Here is a 16,875-nt window from a genome sequence, read left to right on the forward strand (position 1 = left end):
TGATGACCTCTATAATCACCACCCAAATCAGTACCCATATGCCCCTGTGCAGTTCATCACCCCTACCAATCTCCTCCACTCCCCACTCCAGTAAAAAAACTGATTAGACTTTATCATTATAGAGTAGCCGTGGTTGTTATAAAACTTCTAATAAATGGAGTTGCACAGTCTGTATTCTGTATCTGGCTTCTTTTGCTCAATGCATTATTTCTGAGATTCACCCATGTTGTTAGGTATATCAGTAGTTCAATCTTTTTCATTAGTATCTTTACAATGTACAATATTGATTCTATAAATCAAACATATTGATTATTTCTAGTTTTGAACAATTATGAATACAGTGCTATAAATATTCATGTACAAGTCTTTCAGGAACATATGTTTTCATTTCTCTAGAATAAACACCTAGGAGTCAAATCTCTGAGCATTCAGTGCAGTCGGAAAAAACCACAAATGAAATTCTACAACGTTGTGGAATTTGATGAACGAATTAAAAAATTCAAAAGGAAATATAAAGGGTTAGAATTTGGCTTACGGAAGAACAACAGGTAGAAGAGCTGCCTCCAGCAGAAATAACAACATTATAAAACTCATTATGAAAACACTACAGTGTGGTGTTGGTGGAAAAACAGTCTAACAAATCTACGGTATTTAACAAAAGGCCCAGAAACAGACCCAAATATATGTGAACACTTGGTGTATGACCAAGGTGCCTCTGCTAAGCAAGAATCAAAGGACAGTCTTTTTAATGAGTGGTGCCAGGAAAATTAGGTACTAAATGTGTGTAGTAGAGGGAATTGATACTTTATTTCACATGAAACAGAAAGATAAATTCTAAGTAGCTTTAAAAAAAAAAAGCTTTTTATTTGTTTTTTCATTCATTTAATTTTATTACATTTATAGTTGTACAATGATCACCACAACCCAATTTTATAGCATTTCCATCCCAAACCCCCAACCCATCACCCCCACCTCCTAAGCTGTCTCCTTTGGAAATGGTTAAGTTTTTCAAAGTCTGTGAGTCAGTATCTCACGGTTCTGCAAAAAAGTTCATTGTATCCTTTTTTTTTTTAGATTCCACATATAAGTGATAGCATATGTTGTTGGTCTCTCACTGTCTGACTAACTTCACTTAGCATGATAATTTCTGGGTCCATCCATGTTGCTGCAAATGCCATTATTTCTTTCCTTTTTATGGTTGAGTAATATTCCACTGTGTATATGTACCACATCTTCTTTATCCACTCTTCTGTCCATGGACATTTAGGTTGCTTCCATGTCTTGGCTATTGTATCTAGTGCTGCATTGAACTTTGGCATACATGTGTCTTTTCGTGTCATGGCTTTCTCTCAATAGTTGCCCAGGAGTGGGATCAAAGTAGTTTTTGATAGGTTCTCAGGAGGATGGAGACAGACCCGCCCCCATCTCGTAATGGGGCTGTTCACCTTGGTGACCTGCTGTGGACATAGGTAAGGCCCAGCACAAGATCCATACCCTTTCCTGGAATATGGATGCTCAAGTTGGGTAGCAAGAAACAACGGCCTGCAGAAAACAACTGCTTGTCTAGATTAACCACCTACAAGGATTAACTGCCCTCCGTCATGGGACTAGATCCCCCTACTCCTCCCTTAATCATCCCCTCCCCCTTCTTCCTCCTTCTTCATTATTCCAGCCATGGATTCCCACCACAGATCCTTTCTAAGCCTGGCATCGCCTCACAGTTGGAGCTGGCACCATCTTGAGCTCAGCCAGTCCCCCTCTGATGTCTTAATAAATCTCTCCTGCTTTACTAACTTGACCTCGCACATTCCTCCCTCGGCAAACCTAACAGTTGTGAAATCCAAAGTTGAAGGGCAAAATGATATCATTTCAAAGAGTTAATATACTAAAATATTTTCAAGAAATCAAGGTAATCAAAAGCATCTTAAGGATTTTTTTTTAAATTATTAACTATAAATAGGACTAATAAATGAGACTATTAAAATTGTTTTATTCATCAAAGCACACTAATAAGAGAATGAAAAGGCAAGAAATGGTGAGGAGACCTCTGCAATACATACAACTGGAAAACATACATTAATGTACAGAATATATATATATATGTGTATATATATATAAAGAAGCTCTACTAAATAAAAAAGGAAAAAGACAGGTGATCCAATTTTTCTAAATAGAAAAAAAGAATAGAACAACAGTTCACATAAGGGGATATTCAAATAGTTAATCAACAGGTGAAAAGAGGCTTAACCTTATTCTTATCAGGGAAATGTAAATTAAGATCACAAAGAGATATCACTGAATATCTACCCAAATGGAAAAAATGAGATGTCCGACAATACCAACTACTGTCAAGGATATGGAGCAATAGGAATTCCAGTATACTTCTAGTGGGAAAATAATCGGAAACAATCATTTGGAAAAAACATTTAGGTAATACCTACTGCCAGGAAACACTGCGAAAGACTTTGAATGGGACAAAAAAAGAGTACTGAATCCGCAGGCTAGTTCGCTCTTCCATGTTATCCTGCTTTTCATTGTCTTTGAGCTATCTACAACTACTTAAGGCGTAGAAAACTGATAATAATGCAAATGCTTCTTATCGATATAAAGGCAAAAGAATTGTGTCTGATAGAATACAACGGATAACTGCATCATGGATAGACTCATTTTACATCTATTCAAATGCATTTTGGCATCTCCTGTTGCCTGCACATGTCGGGGTCTTTCAATCCTCCCTTGAACCAGTTGTAACATCCCATTGGTTCTCTCATTAACTGATGAATCAAATGAAATCTTTAGCCTGTTCGTTTTATACTTGTATGAAAGTAATGATTTTACTTTTTTAAAAAATTATTATTTAATGCCACTAAGGCCAAAGATACATATAGTACATGCTATGTCCCAACAATTCCAACCAACCAAAACACATGCATATACACTTCAAGAGACATGGGCAAGAATGTTCACAACATCGTTATTTATAATAACTAAAACCTAGACACATCCCAAGTGCCCATCATGGTCAAGTGGATAAACAGTAGTATATTCAGCTACTAAAAGGCAACAGCTACACAGCACAAGGAAGAACCTCAGATACATAATGTTGGGAGGGGGGAACCCAAACATAAAACAGTATTTTACTGTATCACTCCATCTATATGAAATTCAAAACCGAAACAAAACTAAACCACAGTGCTTAGAAATATATGCTTAGGTGACAAAACTTCTAGTAATAATTTCTTTGCTTTGCTTTATGAAGTTAAGCAGTGACCTTCTTGGAAGAAGTGAGAGAAGGTAATAGGAGGAGTGCTTCTGGAACACCACAGTATCAGTAACAATCATAAACATATTCACTTTATGATAAATCATTAGGCCATTCGTTTTATGCACTCCTCTTAATGTGCACTGTCTTTCACAATAAAGAAAACATTTTTTAGAAAAAGACTTCAGGGAGTGAAAGCCCCAATAGCCAATTAGAGACAAAGCTATAGTACTCACTATATTGTCCAACAAGCAAATTTTCCACATTAATATTCCAAGTCATTAAAGAAATGGCCTCCAGAGACTATTTTCTAATCCCCAAAAGCAGTAAAATAAATGCAATAAACTGCTAGGAGAAAGCTTAACAGTCCAGTGCCAGGATTGCTTTTTTTCTTAAAAGAGGTTTTGCCAGGTTCACAAACTGAGTATTTGCAGCCAGAAGTTAAAGTTTAAGCTTTAGCCTGCTCCTCTGAAAACAGAAAATTAGCTGCCATTCAAAAGAAATTAACACCTGCATCTACCCCATTTCAAGAGAAAATTATTTCTTTCCATCTCCCCTGTAACTTGATACATGTCTGCATGTGTTAGGTAGTGGTAGCAGCCCCTCTGTCATCAGCCTAGGTAAATGTTTCCTAGGTAACTGAGCCCTCTCCCATCAATGCCAGCTCCTCCAATCTGCCTGGGCTGAGTTCACCAGGCAGAGTTGGCACCATCCCCATGTGCGAGGGGAGAAAAAGTTAGAAAATTCAACCAGCCCCCCTCAGTTGTGCATGTTTTGATTAATATGTCAGAGCATGAGAAGGGCACGTCTGAGGGGGCTATGGCAAAGGCTGTGCCACATTTACGAGACATCCTATTTCACTCCACCTTGAGAGGCAAAGAAGACAGGACATGAGGGGAGCTGGGGGGACAGGTAGCGAGTAACAGAAGAAGCAGCAGAGTATCTAAAGACCTCTTATGCTCTGTGCCCCACTCTTCTGGCACTCAACACTAGAATACTAACTCCTTTCTTTGCAGGAATAAAAACAACAATAGTCACCATTTATCGAACCCTTGCTAACTGTCAAACACTTTACATCAAATATCTCATTTAATTGTCTTCACTATAATCCTTACAGGTGGGAAGATTTGTCTTCTTTTTCTAGGAGGAACTGCTGCTCAAAGAGGTTAAGTGATCACACCTAGTGAGATCACAAGATCACACCTAGTGAGAAGTCTGACCTAATATCTGGAGGAAACTGTTATCCTCCCACCTCCCATTCTGGTAATGAATCACCCAGTCTTTGTAAAAAGCAACTCTTTAACTACAGACTGACTCTAGAACTCTAGAGGTCCCTAGCTTCAAAATGATATATAAAGTTGCTATGAATGACACTTAAAAAAAAAAAGTATATGTGTATGTGTATAACTGAATCACTGCTGTACAGCAGAAACTATCACAATGTTGTAAATCAACTCTACTTCAATAAAGCTTTAAAAATGAAAAAAAAATGTAATTAATTTAAAAGGGAAGGGTAAGTTATAGTGCACCTTAGAATTTTCATGTATATGAAAACACAGGTTTGGTTTAGTTTGGTTTGCCATAAGGCTAGAATAAAAATTATATATTCAAATAGAAAAAAAAATAAAGTACAGTAGTGAATAAAATTTCTCACAAGAGACAACTTACACCATAAACTTCACCTATACAAAGTATATGTTCTTACTTCATATTCATATTGTTCCTGCCAACATTCAGCGAAGCTGATTATGATTTAGAGACAGGGAAACAAAGGTTCGAAAATGTTTGCTGCCTGCTGCCCCCCACCCCCACCCCAGATCCCAGGGATGTAAATGGTAGAGTGAAGACTCAAACGACCAGCGTCCCCAGTTATCTCATAATGACCACTGAGAATGCGTACAAGTCAAACAGACACGCATGTGAACAGGGACCACGTGGTTATTGATAATTTATGGAGAAGCCCTCAGTAAAGGGCTATCACCCTGGGCTAGAAAGCCATACTCTAACTGAGTATACAAAGTTCATCAGTATTTGGTCCCCACTCGCCTCCCCAACATCATCTCCAGCTCTTCAGCCAGGGCCAAATGTTCACTTCACTTTCGAAACCAAGCAAGGCCCTGTGGGCTCCTGGGCACACAAGCCTTTCTGTGTCCCTCTTTCTGGTTCTTGTTCTTAGGGAATAAACGCCAGCCTCCAAGAGTTCCAAAGGGTAGGTTCAAAAGGATGCTAATCAGGGAAGGGAGGGGTTGCAAAGACCAGGGAGGAGCAGTCAAGAAACAATAGTGCAGCCTTGGGGCAGGGTCCTGGTCCCTCCTCAAGGAATATAGATAACAATTATCTTAGAGTTCTTCTTCAGAACTACAATCCCCAACAAATGGAAGATGTTAATGAAGCATTCTTCCTTCCAGAAAGAGGACCACCAGACCACAGAACACCAGCTTTGAAAACAATGCAAGCTTGCCTCTACCCTGATCCTTATCTACAGCCCTATTTTTCACTCCCCAAACCATAAAACCACCTCCCAATCTCTCCTAAGGGGGGGGGGGGCAACAGTTTTTGAGGCAGTAGCCTGCTGTGACCCTCCTCTGCATGGCAAAGCAATACAGCTATTTTTTCTCCTTCACCCAAAATTGTCTCCATGTTTCTATTCCACACCAGTGAGCAGAGGCCCAGTTCTGGCAACACTTTGACCATTTTCTCTGGCACCTCCATGCTTTTGTTCTCACTGTTCCTTCCATCTAAACACTCTGTCACTTCTCCACCTGGAAAATTCCCCTGAGCTTCCCAGATTCCTCTTAACTATGTTTTTATTTTATTTTATTTTATTTTGTTTTGTTTTGTCTTTTTGCCTTTTCTAGGGCCGCACCCGTGGCACATGGAGGTTCCCAGGCTAGAGATCTAATCAGAGCTGTAGCGGCCAGCCTACACCAGAGCCACAGCAACGTGGGATCCGAGCAGCGTCTGCGAGCTACACCACAGCTCACGGCAACGCCAGATCCTTAACCCACTGAGCAAGGGCAGGGATCGAACCTGCAACCGCATGGTTCCTAGTCGGATTCGTTAACCACTGCGCCACGATGGGAACTCCAGTTCCTCTTAACTTTGTCACCTGCTTTCTTGAGGCCCCTGTGGCTGATGCCTGCCTCTGTGAGAGCCCCAGGTCCCCTGTGGTAACTACACTGTGTCACTCTTCTGTCTTCAAGCTCTGGTGTCTTGCTGACCTCTACATCTTCACAAAAAGTTCTCAGGAAATGCTGAGAGAAAGAGAGAACTCAGGCAGTCTCAGGTTCTAGGTGTGGACCATGAAGGGATCATTTTTGCCAAAGTGATGGAAATCCTCTTCTCTCTTTCTCTATTTCCCTTTACAGCAATCCATGAAAGGCTAAAGAGCAGCTTCTTGTAAAATAGTCCATAAAACTGTATGTGGTAATTAAGTGTCGCCAGTCCACAGAGTGCCAGTCCACAGAGCACCAAGCGGAGATAAGCAGCACTCAGGGACTGACTGCCTTCCTTTCATATGCACTGGGGCTGTCTTTTTCTTTTTTTCCCCCAGAAAAGTTGTACAAGACAAATCTGTTACAGCGTTTCCATGTTAGTCCTGGGTATTTTTAGGCTGTGATTTTTCACTATGGCAAGGACGTGCAATTCTTGTCATATCTTCAAATCTTCCCTACAACTCTCCTACAAACCTAATTGGGAAATTGTATGTATCAGACACTCAGCCTAACAAGCAAAGCTCAAATCCAGATAATTCAACAATGGTGAGTCAAACCACCTGCCTCTAATGACAGGCCTAAAGGAAAAGAAAGTGAAGGGAGCTCACTTTCAGAATATGAGCCATGGGAGGCCAGAAAACATAAATGGAATCATGTAAGCTTAAGGCCAGGCAGTCCGAATTTGAATGTCTAACTCTGCCACTCACCACTGAGTGACCTTGGACAGCTCACCTAGGCAGGACAGGCTACCTAAGTTGAAGGATGCTGTGCAAAAGGTAGGAATCCCTTGTTTAAAGTTATGAAGAACTTTTAGGCAGCAACTGCAGAACATTAAATCAAGTGCAAGCCCTCCGAGCATGCCATGAATTTGACCCTTCATCTAGCCTCTCAGTTTCTTCCTCTGTAAAATGGACACAGTAAGAGCACCCATCTCCCAGAGTTGTTGTGACGATCAAATTAGAAACTCCAATTAAAAAATGCTTATAAGACTGTAGGAGAAAATGTCCCAATAAAATGTAGAAAGGAGAGACCCCAGCCATGATGACTAAGCAAAGTCTAGCCAACTGCCCCAACCAGTCCTCCCCCATGCATCTGCTTCCGCATCTACTACTTCACCTGACGTCACTCCGGTCCAACTAGTCAAGCTTGGACCCGGAAGACATAACCCATAAAAGCCTTGTGAAACCCTTCTTCCAGGCTCAGACTCTGGAGAGCAATCTCCTCTGAGCCCGCCGGCGTAATAAACCTGAGTTCTCCAACTCTCCGAGTGCTCGCTTGGTTTCTCGCCGGTTAAAAGAGCTGATCCACTGCAGCCGCAAAGCTGCCGGAGCTGGTATGCTACAGCCACGGGGCTGTCGCCAGAGCTGATACGCTGCAGCGCAGGGCTGCTGGGTATCTGCCGTAACAAGACAACCTGAAACATATGAAAAAATAATAGCTTTTGCCATTGCTTTTTTTTTAATTGAAATACAGTTAATTTACAATGTCATGATCCGGGGTACAGCAAAGTAATTCAGTTTTATATATATGTATATATTCTTTTTAATTTTTTGGGGGGGGAGGCCCGCATCTGTAGAATGCAGAAGTTCCCAGCCCAGATATCAAACTCCTTCCACAGCAGTGACAATGCCAGATTCTTAATCTGCAAGGCCACCAGGGAACTTAATGTACGGCGCGCGCACACACACACATTCTTTTTCAGATTATTTTCCACTATAGGTTATTATAAGATATTGAATATAGTTCCCTGTGCTATACAGTAGGATCTTGTTGTTTACCTAGTTTCTACATAGTAGTGTGTATATGTTAATCCCACACCCCTAATCTATCTCTGCCCCAACTCTGCTATCCCTTTCGGTAACTGTGAACTGAAGTGTGGCACTTGCCATCAGCCTCTACTCGGATTAAATCATGAGCCAGGGCTGCCATCAACCTGTAGCACCCCCTGAGAGGAGTTCAGGCTGAAAACTAGGAGTGAAAACACTCTGTGCTCTGGGAAAACTGGAAGAACAGGTCTTTTAGATAGTTAGGTATTTTTAGGAGATTTTATGTGCCCAATTCTTGCATCTCCTCATATCTAGAAAAACACCGAAAAGCCCTATGGTGATGTCTGCTCCTTGTCACTAGTAGTAACCTTCAGGAGACCAGCCACAAACTTTTGCAAAATGTGTGCATGGCTGCATGCACCTCCCCCTCACCTTTATTATATCCTGATATCCCCCCTTTCCTCTTTGGGCGGTATTTCAGGGCTATCTGAAATACCACAGCCAGGTCTATAGTTAAGGATAAAACAAAGAATGTCACCGTCATCTTCGAATGCAGTCATAGAATGCAGTCACGTCCAAGGGTGAGACCCGGTGAGTCCTGTAGGCAGTGAAAACTCAGGATACTGGCCCAGACAGCTGAGATGCTTATCAAAGGAATGATTTCAGTGAGCCCAGGCCTCTTTGGTTCTGCTCCCTGCCCTTTGTTACATAAACTTCTATATACCCTAGCTCCTCCCTCATCTCCTTGGAGCAGAGCTACCTGAGATGCTCTCTCCCAGGCTTAAGTCCTAATTTTACACCAAAGAAAACTTAACTTTCCACCTTCAGCTGTGCATTTTTTTTTAAATAGACAAACCCATAAATTTGTTTTTGAAGTCTATGAGTCTATTTCTGCTTTGTAAGTAAGGTTATCTGCATCATTTTTTAGCTACATATAAGTGATATCATATGATACTGGCCTTTCCTTCTCTGACATACTTCACTTAGTATGATAATCTCTAGATCCACCCATGTTGCTGCAAATGGCATTATTTCATTCTTTTTTAATGGCTGAGTAATGGCCAATTGTGCGTGTGTGTGTGTGTGTGTGTGTGTGTGTGTGTGTGTATACACCACATCTTACTTATCCATTCATTTGTCAATGAACATTTAGGCTGTTTCCATGTCTTGACTATTGTAAACATTGGTGTGCATGTATCTTTTCAAATTAGTTTTGTGTGGATATATGCCCAGGAGTGGGATTGCAGGATCATATAGTAACTCTATTTTTAGTTTTTTTTTTAAGAACCTCCACATCATTACCTTGTGAAAGTCAAGTTATGAAACAAAATAATTGAGCCATTAATATTCCACTACAAAACATTTTTTTTTCTTTTTAGGTCCTCACCTCTGGCATACGGAGGTTCCCAGACTAGGGGTTAAATCAGAGCTGCAGCTGCCAGCCTACACCACAGCCACAGCATCGCCACATCTGAGCCATGTCTGCAACCTATGCCACAGCTCAGGGCAATGCTGGATCCTTACTGAGCAAAGCCAGGGATAGAACCACATCTTCATGGATACTAGTTGGGTTCATTACCACTGAGCCACAAAGGGAATTCCATAACACAATTCATTACCGAGGGATTAACCATAAGGTCCTATAAACCACAAATTTCTGTATTTAACTCTAATTGAGTTTACAAAAGACTGATGCCTGCTATATCTCAAAACAAAAAAACAAAACAAAACAAAAAACTATAAGGCAAAACAAGGTATCGCTAAACAGAGGAAATAAACCCAATACAGAAAGATGGGCTTAAGATGGGCTTCAAATCAAAGAAATTTTTAGGAATTCCTTGATATTTTTACATTCAGTTTAGCTCAGATCAAAATTATTTTTATAAGCTCCTTCAAAGTACAGTTATGTTTAGTCCATTTCTATAGTCCTCTATGATTCTCTTCTCTATAGATGTAGGATAGCCAAGAATTAAAAGCAAGGCATTTTGAAGTTCCCACTGTGGCTCATCAGGTTAAGAACCTGACTAGTATCCATGAGGATGCTGGTTCAATCCCTGGCCTTGCTCAGACAGTTAAGGATCTGGCATTGCTGTGAGCTGTGGTGTAGGTTACAGATGTGGCTCCGATCCCTCATTGCTATGGCTGTGGCACAGGCAGGCAGCTGTAGCTCCAATTCAATCCCTGGCCTGGGAAGTTCCATATACCCTAGGTGCAGCCGTAAAAAATAAACATAGAGCATTTTGAGTCACACAGATCTGAATTTAATCCCCTCACTTCACTATTTACTTCGGCAATCTAGTCAACTTCCCTGAGTGTTTCTCCATCTGTAAAATGGGAATACATCCACCTCAAATAGATGCTATAAAGTTTTACCCACATAATGTAAGATGACTAACTCAGTGCCTGTCACACAGTAAGTGCTCAGTAAATAACATCTGGTGCAAGGACAATGTTATTGTCCTTCCGTGGTAGGAGTGGAAGACAGTTCTATACAATGAGCCAGAGGGCAGAATGACCTAGCATCCTCATTAAGAGCAATACTGTCAATGAACTTGACTCAGCTCTACCACACAGAGCCTAAAGTCTGCAACGTATCACCTAAGTAACCCAAAAGATAATGTCTAAATTTAAGATTTCTTCATTAAGTATAACGTTCAGCCACCTGAACAACCAATAATTTATTTGTATAAAAATATTTAATTTCTTTTTATTATTGGCTGGTCCTTAATTTGATAGATAAAACACCAAGCTCTGCTATAAACAAGCACACTTAGAACTTTGGCACATTTTAATTTCTAGCATTCTATTTGAAATTCTGCCTGGGCAATCACTGTAGCAAATTCAGAATTGGGACAAGTAATTTCTAAATACAAAGGACCATAATCAGAGTCTCTCCAAGGACTCCAAGCACTCTAAAATAAGACAATAAAATATTCTTCTCTTTGGCTCAGTATCTCCAAAACATACAGTGATCTGTTTAAATCCTATTAGTGTTTCCCCATTTCTAAAGGATAAAGTCCACACTACCCAGTAGGACCTACATGATCCTTCATGATCTGATTCCAACTATATCACCTCCTACAGCTTCCAAAACCAGATCCGTGACAGCCATCTACAAATTTTCACTGTTCCCCAAAATGACCTGTTCCTTCATTCCACCATATCTTTGCACCTGCTATTCTTTTTGCGGAAATTAACTCATTAAATTATTCATTTGTTTGTTGACTATCCTAGGCTAGATGTTAGGTACACAGGGATAAACAAAATAATAACCATGATTTTTGCCCTTTCAATCTTTCCACTGACAGGCAAATAAACAAATGTTTGCATGTATTCATATATTAAGAAAGTGTTAGGCAAACAATAAAAAAGGAAGGTTAACTGGGAACATCAAGAAGTTATATTTCATTGCTACAAATTATCAAAGGCCAGTACAAGGCAGGAAACTTTACTCTGGGACATGAAAGGTGGGAAAAATTAGCATTAAAAAGAACCTGCTGGCAAAGGACTGCAGGCAGGGGAATAGCAACCCAAAGGCTCAGAAGCAGAAAGGAACTCGGCATGGTCCAAGAACTGGATGGAATGAAAATAAGCAGGGGACCAAGACGTAGATGGTTTCTCAAAAATAAGCAGGAGCAAGAAGAGCATGAGTACCGTGAGCCTTGGAAAGGAGTTGATTTTGTTCAAAGTGAAATAGAAAGCCACCAAGAGGTTTAAACAGAAAACTGACATGATCTGATTTACTTTTTAAAGATCACTTTGGCTTCCCCAGTGGAGTATTGGGGGGAAAGCGAAGAAGGGGAGAGCAGGGAGATAGGTCAAAAGGGAAAACTGCCTGGCATTTCCCACCCAGTCAGAATGATGGTCTGATGTGCAAATACAAATTCCATCTCCACAGGGAAACTAATTTCACCAGGTCTAACTTAATCTAGTGGGTCTTCTAAATGCCACTAATTCAAAAAGTCATTCTTTAAAGACATTTGTTTTTTTAAACTCAAAGAATTTATTTTTTAACTCAGTGTATCTCAAGTCAGAAATCAACTTTTTGGAGTTCCCGTTGTGGCGCAGTGGTTAACGAATCTGACTAGGAACCATGAGGTTGCGGGTTTGATCCCTGGCCTTGCTCAGTGGGTTAAGGACCTGGTGTTGCCATGAGCTGTGGTGTAGGTCGCAGACACAGCTCGGATGCTGCATTGGCTCTGGTGTAGGCTGATGGCTACAGCTCCGATTCGACCCCTAGCCTGGGAACCTCCATATGCCGGGGGATCGGCCCTAGAAAAGGCAAAAAGACAAAAAAAAAAAAAGAAGAAATCAACTTCTTTGATTTTTTTTTTTTTTTTTTTTTTTTTTTTTTTTTGGCTACACTTGTGGCAGGTGGAATTTCCTAGGCCAGGGATCTAACCAGCACCTCAACAGCAACCCAAGCCGCTGCAGTGCAACACTGGATTCGTAACCTGCTGTGCCACAAGGGAACTCCTAAGCAATCTTTTCTTTTTTTAATCTCCAATAGCTCCTTTGAAGTGGATTGATTTGATATTGGAATAGATTTCAATAGTCATAAGCAATTCTCTGTACTAGGAGGTAGAACACCAAACTGGGGGCGGGGGTGGGGGGAGAATTTGTGGCCTTCTGTGTGATTGTTACATATACAGACACCAGAGCCAAACTGCCTGCTGTGACTTTAACTACTCTGCACCTTAGTTTTAGTTTCCTTATCTGAAAAATGGGGACTAAATCAGTCAGTAAGTTTGAAGTGCTAAGAACAGTGCGTGGCCCTTACCGCAGATAGTATGTTAGCTAATAACAGTAATTACAAAATAATATGGTCACACAAATTTTCTACTCACTAGCCACAGGACCCTGAGTAAAGAACCAGAATTTTCTGTAAGCCTCAGCCTTTCCTCCCAGGTAAAATAGGTAGACAATAATAGTGTTTTTCTAACAGGATTACTGAATATTAAAGGAAGTCTCATGTACATGCCTTAAATACAGTATCTACCCTAAAATGCCCAGAAAATGCTTGCTAATTATAAGCTATTATATTATTGTGGGCAAATTACAAATTGGTTTGTCCATGTATGAGTACAGGAATATTTTCTTTGGCCAAACTTCTGGATTCAAATCCTGCCCCCTCCTTTAATAGTTGTACAACCTTTGGGGAGATTACTTAGCCTCCCCAAGCTTCTATTTCCTCATGACATGGGATGGTATAATAGTACCATTTGATGAGCTTGTTAAGGATTAAATGAGATAAGAAAACTATAAAGCCCAAACAGTGGCTATAAGCACTCAGTGATGTAAGCTATGGTTACAATTACTATCATTATTCGTACAGATCCTAATTTCCCTTCAAAAGGAATTAAGTCTTCAGCTTCTCTTTTATCTCCATCCCCTTTACCCTCCTCTGACCCGTATTACTTGGATTCTCTCTAAATGCTTAATAATAAACTTCTTCACAGGTTAAGAGGGGGAATAAAGGTTAAACACAGAGCCCTTTAACCTACACAAATCTGGAAAGTATATATAAAGTGAATTTCAATTGTTCTAATACAGAACTCTAGAGCAGTATTTAGTTTGGATGTCCTCTCTTTAAGTAAGATTTTAGTAACAAGGGTCCAAGATGGGTGACAGAAAAACATACCCTAATTTACCAACAAGTTAGAAGCAAAAATCTTGGTTAGCTCAAGCCATCAACTAGGTCTCTAGGGTTAAACACATGGCAGAATTAAATAAACAAGAGAGCCAAGGAACTAGTAATTAAGTGACATAAACCAGGGTAGGAGAGAGAGAATCTCTTACTCCCCACTGAAAGAATGGAAGGAAAAATACATAAGAAAACAAGCATAAGGTGTCATGGCTTCAGGTACCTGCTGTGGCTGGTGAATGAGTTTTCTCTAAGAACTAGGGAGAAAGAAGGGACGACAAAGTTGAGAAGGCCAGCGGTAAAAGAGCAAACACGAGTTGTAACAAAGTCAGCCAGCCTCTAGGCCATGGCAGAGGTGTGTGGGATGACGTCTATGGGCTGTCACTGTGCACTGGAAATTGGCACTTGCCATCTGCCTCTACGTGGGCTGAAGCATGAGCCACTGCAGCTGCTAACCCTGAACACCCCCTGAAAGGAGCTCAGGGTGGAGATCAGGAGTGAGGCACTCTGCGCTCTGGGAAAACTGGCAGAACAGGTCTTCAGATGAGAAGATTTTATGAGCCAACTTCTTGCATCTCATCATATCTAGAAAAGCACTAAAATCCTTCATGGTGACGTCTACTCTTTGTGACCAGCAGTAATCTTCCATAAAATGTGTGCTTGGGTGCATGTACTTCCTCCTTCACCAAAATCACCTATCTACTGATATTTCCCCCGGCCTCTTTGGAGTGTTATTTCGGAGCTATCTGAAAGGCTGCCTCCTGGGCGATAGTCCTAATTTTGCCCCAAATAAAACTTAACTTCCCAACTTTAAAGCTGTGCATATTCTTAAAGTCGGCATCATGAACGCCACACCACTGGTTTTACACCAAAAGTAGAAAAGACTCACATTTCCCAGAAAATTCCTACTGGGATGGCTTATATCTGGGATTCTGCAGGGGGCTTTATCTGCTTGGCAACAGAGTTCTATAAGACTTCCCTGGTACAAAGCTGAGATTACTGTTCTGCTGTCCGCCAGTTCCACCATCCCCGGGTTCCACTCACCCCAGTGGACCGCTGTCCTCAGGTTCCACTGTCCCAGGTCAAAAATACTCAAAAAAAAAAAAAAAAAAAAAAAAACAGAAAAACAAAAACCCAAACTCCAGAAACCTACCCAAAGCAAAACTTGCATGTGTCTGCGCCTGGTAATGATTTACATTGTATTTACAAGTATTTACATAAAATGTACATTGTATTAGTCATTGTAAGCAATATAAATAAGATTTAAAGCATATGTGGAAGGATGCACCTTAGGTCACATGCAAATACTATGTCATTTTATATAAGGGACTTGAGCATCCTCAGATTTTGGAATCTGCAGGGGTGCTGGAACCAACAGGTAGGTAAGTGAGCATCTGGACGCCAAGGAACAACTGTACTAAGAGAGATCTCTGTAACATCTGTATTGGCACAAGTCTAGGAGGCCAAAGATGAGAGGTGAGAAATTAGAAAAATGAGCTCCACGATAAATAAAGGCAGAGAAATGGAGAGCCAGGAGGAAGCAAAAGGGAAAATTTTAGAGATTTATTTTCTTTTTTATGCCAATTCGAGCTTATAAGAAAAGATTAAATCAGCAGTTTCCAACACTTTTTGTTACTTATTAAATCTCAAACAAGTCTATGAATCATCAACATAAAAAAAAAGAAAAAAAGCTATCATCTTTCACCAGGCTTCATTCTCCCCATTTCTAATCCTTAAATAATGACTTTTTAAATATGAGACTCACTAAGTCAACGATTAAGACAGTGACCTCTAGCACTAACACATTAACTTCCATGACCAAAGCCAGTACAATCTGACTACAGAAGCTGTTTCTGGCACCCCCAGGTCTCCTCATTAGCCAGCAGAGAAACTAGGGGCACAAAGTGAAAAAGGGGTTGACAACCAATCGGTAGGAACCAAATCTCCTGTTTTATAAATAATCATCAACTGATTCTGAAACCGATTTGAAAGAAACAGTTCCCAGAAATGCAAGACAGATGCCCCCAGCGACAGGTTCATTTCAGAACCAGTCCCTTGCTGCCAGACATGGAAGCACAGGCATTTCAACATTCATGGTGGCCTGAGGCATCAGAAAGCCTGGGGTTTAATGAAAACAATGGAGGTAGAAATCAAATGATTAGAAGCCTAAAAAGCTAATTAGAATGCACTTGACGAATATTTCTAAATTGACTTAAATTTCTAGTCACTTTTTGTTGGGAAATACATGGGTTTAAAGCTTTCCATAAATCAGCAGCTATTTGCTGAGCAGGATGAAGTATGGTCGTGTTGCAGGAAGAGGGATTCCTTCTAGGGCCTGGGAGTGGGCTCTTGTCTAACACTCAAAAGAACTGTCGGAGGAGACACATGTGCCGACAAAACAAAAGACTTTAATGGCAAGGGGCTCCGGGGTGGAGAGCAGCAGGGGAAGTGAACCCAGGAGAACTGCTCAGCCATGTGGTTTGAAGTCTCCAGTTTTATGGGAATAGGATTAGCTTCCGGGTTGTCTCTGGCCAATCATCTTGCTCGGCCTATACTTGGTCTGGCTCAGGGTCCTTCCAGGTGGCGCACGGATCTCTCAGCCAAGATAGATGATTCTAGCACCAAGGATCCTGGGAAGTTGCTCATCTCCTCTCTCCTACTGGCCCCTCCCAAATCCTCCCAGTTAGTCTTCAGGGCAGCATCAGGGCCTCCTGTTATAAGTCAGCTCATGGCAGGGGCTATTATTATGCCTGGCCAAGGTGGGCAGTCAGTCAATGGTCCCCTAACAGTAGGGCTACTTGAAGTGTGCTTGATCGAGATGGGCCTTACCAGCATCACCTGGGGGCTTGTTAGATATGTAAATTCTTGGACTCCTACCCAGACCTTTAGAATCACAAACTCTGGGGTGGGGCTTAGCAATCTCTGGTATAACAAGTCCTTCAGGGGGTCCCAGTGCAGTTCAAGTTGAGCAGCACTGGGGTCAGCTCA

The 16,875-nt window shown here is 41.0% G+C and overlaps 1 protein-coding gene and 1 long non-coding RNA gene across 3 annotated transcripts in view; both read right to left on the bottom strand.

Annotated features, from left to right (window-relative positions):
* Positions 1-16,875, bottom strand: part of ST6GALNAC3 (ST6 N-acetylgalactosaminide alpha-2,6-sialyltransferase 3) — a 569,262-nt gene that overhangs the window by 539,946 nt on the left and 12,441 nt on the right. The window lies entirely within an intron of this gene.
* Positions 6,796-12,479, bottom strand: LOC146402846 (uncharacterized). Its single transcript, XR_014807968.1, has 2 exons — positions 10,448-12,479; positions 6,796-9,672 (listed from the first exon to the last, which is right to left on the bottom strand). It is a non-coding gene; the product is annotated as an uncharacterized LOC146402846 (long non-coding RNA).

The sequence above is a fragment of the Sus scrofa genome, chromosome 6 (genome assembly GCF_054392235.1).
Source record: "Sus scrofa isolate SSC_HxYL_T2T_F1_AM1 chromosome 6, Sscrofa_HxYL_maternal_Yorkshire_Landrace_v2.0, whole genome shotgun sequence".
Lineage (NCBI taxonomy): Eukaryota > Metazoa > Chordata > Mammalia > Artiodactyla > Suidae > Sus > Sus scrofa.